Source organism: Lagopus leucura, unplaced genomic scaffold, assembly GCF_019238085.1.
Source record: "Lagopus leucura isolate 7727_CA_CO unplaced genomic scaffold, USGS_WTPT01 Super-Scaffold_810, whole genome shotgun sequence".
Lineage (NCBI taxonomy): Eukaryota > Metazoa > Chordata > Aves > Galliformes > Phasianidae > Lagopus > Lagopus leucura.
The window spans coordinates 8,573,520-8,581,367 of NW_024962261.1; the positions used below are offsets into that span (position 1 = coordinate 8,573,520).

A 7,848-nucleotide genomic window follows, 5' to 3' on the forward strand; every position below is an offset into this window, starting at 1 on the left:
GCGCGATACATGCACAAAATGAAGGACGGGTACGAATCTTTGTGGCTTAGAAACAAACTGGCTTCATACATGCAAAACAAGTCTTTTTTTTAATTGAAATTCACTACCTCTTCTAGAAGCCAGCCAGGAGGCTGTGCATTCAGCTGAATCTTTTTTATCTTGAAATATACAAAATCAAATTTGTATTCTATTTATAGAGCATTTTAATTACCTCCTTTCTTCTTTGATATCAGCACTATTAGACTTTTACCTTGCAAAACAACTTACAAAATCTGTGATCTGGCTAAATCTCCCATGCACAGAAATGTAAGCAAACAATGAATGCTTTCAAGCTGATGCTAATTGAGGCCTATGATTTCCTATTTCTTACTCAGCCTGTTTTTGTGAGCACAGTCCTTCCTTCAGCAATGTGCATGTTGGTTGTGGGGGGAAGAAAAAGAGAGAGGCAGACAAAGCATCAGCAGCTTCCTGTGCCAAGGTGAGTTAGCTTGATAGGAAAATACTGTTAGTCTGTTGTGTCTCTAACCCCCACCTCCCTCCTTTTGGAATAAATTTAAGACATAAAAGGGAAAATAGGCTACAAGATCGTATCAATTTAGGCAATAGCAAAAGGCATTTTGCCACCTGGCCTCTCCAGACGTGAACAGATCCCGTAAGATAATCTAGGCTTGTATAATTTATTCTTGTGGGATCTTGTTGTGATCTCTTGCTGAGATCTGCTGTGTCTACATTCATTTGGAAAGGGAATTAAACTGTAATAATAACAAGAATCCAAAAAAGGGACCAGTTTTTGATTGATTCTTGGCCACAGATTTAAAGGCACTTTGAAAGATAGGTTCAGATTCTGCTGGGCTTCTAAAGCAGACCTTTCTTTCTGATTGGGTTTGATGTATAGCAATGATTTTGCTTCTCCATTAACACATGACTACCAACGAAATGTTTACTGTAATTTTACACTGTTCTTGCTGATGGCACTCTAAATGATGTCAGCTATAAGCAATCTTTTAGAGAGTTGAGTAGGGAGACTAAACCTGTAATAAGTGCTAACAACAGCAAACAATTACATAACAGCAAAACATGGACTAAACACTAAAGTTGCAAAGATACTCAGCAAGCAGTCAGCTGATGTATTTATCTAGTGTCTTTTGTTGGAGTTCAGATAGCACATATTGTCTAAGTCCAGATGCTGCTGAATCTATAGGCATGATAAATGTCCTTTCAGGTATGTATTCCTAAGTTAATCCTGGTTTGTGGACAGGCAGAGGTGACCGTTCTGAATATATCACTTACTTGCAAAATGAGAAATAAATGATACTGGGTCCACTTCTTAATTTACTGACATTAAATAACTTTTGATGGTGAAAAGGCAGTGTGAATATGGCTTAATTTTTCCTGAATTTTTGTGATGGGTTGTTTCTGAATACTTCAGCACTGTTAAGTGAGCACTATCACCCAATATAAAGTGAGCAGCTCTTTAAACAGCTGTCATTTTCAAAAGATGTGTCATTTTCTGGCTCTTGAAATGCAAAATACAGCAATACCTTTTATAAATGAGCTGACGGAACTAACAAATTGCAGACAGTTTTCAGCAAGATACAGACCCATAGCTTTCTGTAAACTTCTAGTTAATAATATTATTCTGAACCTGGTTTTGGCATTACAACTTAGGATAGTGATATATGATCACTAATAGTTTTTCCACTACATAGTCTTCTTTGCTTCACGCATAACCCTTTTTTTTTCTATTTGTTCCTTAAAACTTTCACTAATATGGAAAACCTTTTCAAAATAAAGAAAATGAAAATTTAGTTCACAATGAAGTAAGAAGTGCTCTGTTTTTTTGCGTACAGAAGAGTTTTTGAATATCCAGTCAAAATCACACATTAATGCAATGTACAGATGAAGAGGCTTCAGTGTTGCTTAGGGACTATCCTTCCCATAGTAAATTTGCTTCTACAATTTAGAAGTATCAATGGTAACATTCACCCCTAACTGATGAATAAACAGGCTTCAAAGTTCAGTCTGTTTATGGATGAAAATGCGAAAAGGAGATCACAGCTCCCAGACTGGAGAACAACCTTCTCACAGGAGATACGACATAGCTTCAGAGAAGCTGAGTGCAGGGAGAGGTTGTAATCTATCTATCTATCTATCTATCTATCTATCTATCTATCTATCTATTTTGCTGTTGTTTTTAAAGGAGCTAATGAAATGTTTGAAAGTAATTTTCAGACATTAAGGTAGACTCTTGAAGATCATTACTAAGGGGCATCAATTCAGGAAACTTGTTGCAGTTTTGTTTACTAGGCAGACAAGCTCACCCATTTTACACTAAAAGCCATCTGAAGGTATGTAATTCATGCTGGAACTAAAAGTTATCAGCCAAGCTTCCACTATAATGTATTTTCATGAAAATCCTTTTTCATTGGATACTGATCTACATTAATTACCATGGACAGCTCATCACTGTGTTTAAGGACTGTTCTGCACACAGCCTTACTGTAATTCCATTTATTGTAGTTTATTTTTTGTCCTAACTAAATAAGTATACAAAACTCATGCAACTGTTAAAGCAGACCATACTCCTGTTTGTTCTCCTTGCAGTATTAAAACAGAATAGCAGAGATGAGTAAGAAGGCAGAGATTAACAGCCCCTGTAATTTAACATTTTTAAGCTTATCTTTTACCTGTAACTACACTCTACAGGACACAGATACTGCTACTAGTTATTTGTGTTATCTTACTTTAAATACTACTGGGGTAATATAATTGGACAGATTCAATCTATATCACAACGTAACTTCTAATCTACTCTTGTAGAAAGCTGTGCTCCTGAGGAACTGTGCTACTGTGCATTGATAAGAAATCTGTTGTTGATTTACTGCAGCTGCTTTGTGCCTTTGGTAAGTGCTATGCAACTGGTTTTATGTTCGTAGTCTTGTTCAGCTTTATACAGATACCTGTTTGTTTGCACTGAACTTTACTGATCTCAGTGATTCTCCTGTCATTAGAGACTACAGAAAAAAAAAAGAAAAAAAAAAAGAAAAAAAGAAATAAAAGAAGAAATAAAAACCTAACTGTTTTTTTCACTCCCACATATGTATCATTTTCAGCTGCACTTTTTCTGCTCTTGTCACAGTTAGAGAATGAATGTTAGACATAGCAAGCAAAGGCTTTCAAAAACTGGAATACTGCATTTGTAATTTTCTCAGGTAATGCTTGCAGGAATTCTGGGAATGTGCTGATGAGTTTTATTTAACAGACTCTATGCTATTGGAAGGATTTAGTTTCTGGTCCTTGTATTTTCTTCTGTGGACAGATCACAGACTTAGTGGCCTTGCTAACACCATTACAAGATCCTGGTATACTGGTGGTTATGAGCGTTGGGAGCAGAAGCAGGGAGTGGAAGACGTAGAAGTGTTTTCTACAGATTGTTCTGGGCTAAGCTTCCCTTGTGTGTCTGTCAAAGATTCAATCGTTTTTTTTGCCAGTAGAATTCCAGTCAACTATTTTCTTCTAATTCTGCTCTTTTAGAGAAGTTAAAAAAAAAAAATTTAACTGTGAAAATCACCTTGCAAATGTTCATTTTTTCCAGCAACACATCTGGGGGGTCCCAGCACAAGGGAGATATGGACCTGTTAGAACAGATCCAGAGAATAGCCGGAAAGATGGATCTGAATCACCTCTCCCATGAACAGGCTGAAAGAGCTAAGATTGTTCAGCATGGAGATGAGATGGCTCTGGGAAGACCTTATAGTGGCCTTCCGATACCTAAACATGGCCCACAGGAAAGATGGGGAGGAACTCTACATCAGTGAGTGTAATGAAAAGACAAGCAGTAATGGTTTTAAGCTATAAGTGGACAGATTTAGATTAGACATTAGAAGGAATTATTTAATATGAGGGTGGTGAGAAACTGGAATCTGTTGTCCAGAGAAGCTGTGGATGACATGTCCCTTGAAGTATTCAGGGCCTGATTCAATGGCACTTCAAGCAACCTGGTCTAGTGAGATGTGTCCCCGCCCATGGCAGAAGGACTGGAACCAGATGATCTTTAAGATTCCTTCCAGCAGAAACTATTCTATCCATCTGTGACTCTATGAAAACAAAGTTAGAAAGTTGCCACTGACTCTAGTAGGGATCAACCAATAAATGTATGTCCTGTAGTACTCTAAAATGCCTGGGAAAGGTGCTGTCAGAAAGAAATGCAGAGAAGTCTATTTCAAAAAGTTTTAAGTGGAGAGAACCCAAATAATTTGCAACATCCAGTGCAAAAAATGATCATATTGGAAACACACTGTAAAGGAAAAGGGTAGGCAAGTTTTGTTAGTCATTTTGTTTCATGAGTGGTGCTCCCTAGGGTTAGTACTGGGGCCCATCCTGTTTAATATAATCACTGATGACCTGGATGAGGGGACTGAGCGCATCCTGATTAAATTTGAAGATTACACCAAGCTGAGTGGAAGGGTCAATTTGCGTGGGGCTAGGAAGGCTCTTCAGAAAGATATGGGTAGGCTGGATAGCTGGGCTGAAGCCAGCAGGATGAAGTTCAACAAGACCAAGTGCCAAGTCCCACACTTCGGTCACAACAGTCTTATGCATTGCTACTACCAGCTTGGGACAGAATATCTGGAAGACTGCATGGAAGAAATGGACCTGGGGTGTTGACTGAGAGCCAGTGACATCCTGGCTTGTATCAGAAAGAGTGTAGCCAGAAGGAGCAGGGAATTGACCATGCATGCCCCTGTACTCAACTCTGGTGAGGCAGCACCTCAAGTACTGTGTTTAATTTTGGATCTCTCACTACAAGAAAGACACTAAGGCCCTGGAGCGTGTCTAGATAAAGGCAATGAAGCTGGTGAGGAGTCTGAAGTGCAAGTTTTAGGAGGAGCAGCTGAGCGAACTGAGATTGTTTGGTCTGGAGAAGAAAAGGCTTAGGAGTGACCTTACAGCTCTCTACAACTGCCTGAGAGGAAGCAAAAGAGGAGATTAAACTCTTCTCCCAGATAATAGGAGATAAGACAATAGTGAATGGCCTCAAGTTGAGCCAGGGAAGGTTTAGGTTGTATATTAGGAAAAATTTATTCTTGGAAAGTGTGGTCAGGCACTGGAATGGGCTGCCCAGGGAGGTTGTGGAGTCACAGTCCCTAGAGATGCTCAAGAAATGTCTAGATGTGGTACTGAGGTACACAGTTTATCAGGGTTATACTGCTGGCAGGTGGATGGTTGAACCGAATGATCTTGAAGGTCTTTTCCAACCTTGGTGATACCATAATTCTATTCAGAATATGGCATTCACAACTTAAGAGGTCATTTGAGAATATAAGCCTTGGTTCTAAGGAACAATTACCAAACTGGGTGAAAGGATAGATTTGAAAGACTAGGCTTGATTTAAATTGCTTTATGTTCAGAATACCACAGGCCTGAAAAGAAACAAACAGAAGCAATGAAGCCACCTTCTGTTCTGTGGTACTTTATATTGAAGAGACACACTGCCTTACCACCTACAGTGTGTGCAAAAGTCATTACACATATTAAGCATGCTATTGCTTCCCTCTTGTATGTAGAGTATGTTCTAGAAACCACCTTTTGAAAGGCAAAGGGACATGCCACGATTGCTGCTTGTCATGACTGTCAGTTGTTCAAGCAATGCTTGATAAGACTTTCTATAGGAAAGAGGTAAGAGAAAGGATTTTAAGACTCACATGAACTTCTTGAGCTTCTGGGATAAGAGTGTCCCAACTACTACAAGGAAGTTTGAGATCTTGGAAACAGTCACTGGTTTTTGGAATTCATAACATTTAATAACACAAAAATGTGCTTCTCTTTCTGCTCCACTTTCATGGTGGAGTTGTGACTTCTCATTTCCTTCATTTTATTATTTCCTTTCTACTCTTACAGAAAAACAAACAACTTCTTGCTCTGGAATAAAAGGCTTTGTTGGATCCTGACCCTTCGTAGACATGTTTGTACACTGTACCCCAGAAACAATTCCCTCTGCTGGCAGCGAAGGAGTAATCATATTTACCTATCCAGAAACATAACTTGATTCAAGTTTCACATCTCAGATTCTTATGGCAAGCAACTGTACCTGCTCTTTCTTGGCTGAGAAACACACACATCTCCTCATCCTTTAGCTTGTAGCCCAACATAACTTCTAATAGAAACACTGGAAATTCAATGGCTCAAATGGCAAGTTCCAAATGCAGTTCCTATGAGTCATGGGTCTGTGCCCAGTCTGTTAACTTACACTGCCTAGTTACCACATTAATTAATGTTAGGAAAAGCATGATTATTGGTTATTTGGACAGCTCTGCACCAAGTAAAAGCTAAGGTAAGAGAGGAATTTCATACAGTCCTATCACAAAATCATAGAATGGCTTGGGTTGGAAGGGATCTCAAGGATCATCAAGTTCCAACCATCCTGCCACAAGCAGATCAAGTAATAGATCAGGTTGCCCAGGAATCCATCCGCCTTGGCCTTGAATATCTCCAGAGATGAGACATTCACAACCTCTCTGGGCAACCTGATCTATTCCAGCACCTCACCACTGTCTAAATCTTCCCTTCACCCTTGTTCTATCACTATCTACTTATGTAAGAACTTTCCCTCCTGTTTATAATCTCTCTTTAAATACTGGAAAGCTCTATGAGGTCTCCCCACAACCTTCTCTTCTCAAGACTGAACAAGCTGATTTCATTCAGCCTCTCTTTACAGGACAGGTGTTCAAGCCGTATGACCACCCTTCTGGCCTTTCTCTGGACCCTTTCCAAAAGTCTGACATCTTTGCTGCGTGGTGAGCCCCAGACCTGGATGTGATACTCCAGGTCTCACAAGAGCAAACTAGAGAGGGACAATTCCCTCCTTCTCCCCGTTGGCCACTACTCTTCTGTTACAGCACAGGCAACTGTTGGCCTTCTGGGCTGCAAGCACGCACTGCTAGCTCATCTTAAGTTTTTCAACTACCAAGACACCTAAGTCCTTCTCAGCAGTGCTACTCTAAAGGAGTTCTTCTTCCAGTCTGTACACACACCTGGGACTATCCCAATCCAAGTGCAAAAACTTGCACTTTGCTTTACTGAGCCTCATTAGGTTCACATGGGCCACCTTTCAAGTTTATCAAGGTCCCTCTGGATAGCATCCCTTCCTTCTGCTGTATCAACTGTAACACTCACTGTGGTGTAATCAGCAAACTTGCTGAGGATGCACTCAAACCCATCATCTATGTCACTTATAAAAAGACTACTGGTCCCAAAACAGACCCCTGGGGGACACTGCCTGCACCGGGATGTAAAGCCACTAGCCATAATCCTCTGTCTTGTGACCTTCCAACAAATTCCTTATCCATCGAACATTCTACCCTCCCATATCTCCGTATCTCTCCAATTTAGAGATAAGCGTGTAGTGGGGAAAAATGTCAAAGGCCTTACAGGTAGCCAGGTAGATGACATCACTTGCCTCCCCTTTGTCCACCAATGCCACCACTCCATCACAGAAAGCCAGTAGATTGGTCAGGCACAACCTTGGTGAAGTGACTTGATCATTTATACACTTTACAAACAATGAACACAGTCTTTGTCCCACTGACCTGCCTACATTTTACAGTCTCTTGTTTACACAAATAACAGAGATCTTGTGATCTAAATGCAGTGACCTGGAGGAATGGAACTCTGACCTCCAGTAGTCCTGTTCTCAGCAAAGAACAGAAGAATACCCCAGACCATGAAATGCACAAAATCTTAGACAAGACTGCAGTTCAACTCCTGTGCCACACATAAAATTAAAAGCTAATGCTGTATGACAATGCATAAAGCAGAGAAAATCTCAAATAAGAATCAGCTTCAAAG

General features: G+C 40.0%; 1 protein-coding gene across 2 annotated transcripts in view; it reads right to left on the reverse strand.

Annotated features, from left to right (window-relative positions):
- IDUA (alpha-L-iduronidase) overlaps positions 1–7,848 on the reverse strand; it is a 50,634-nt gene that overhangs the window by 19,913 nt on the left and 22,873 nt on the right. The gene's annotated exons all lie outside the window — the stretch shown is intronic.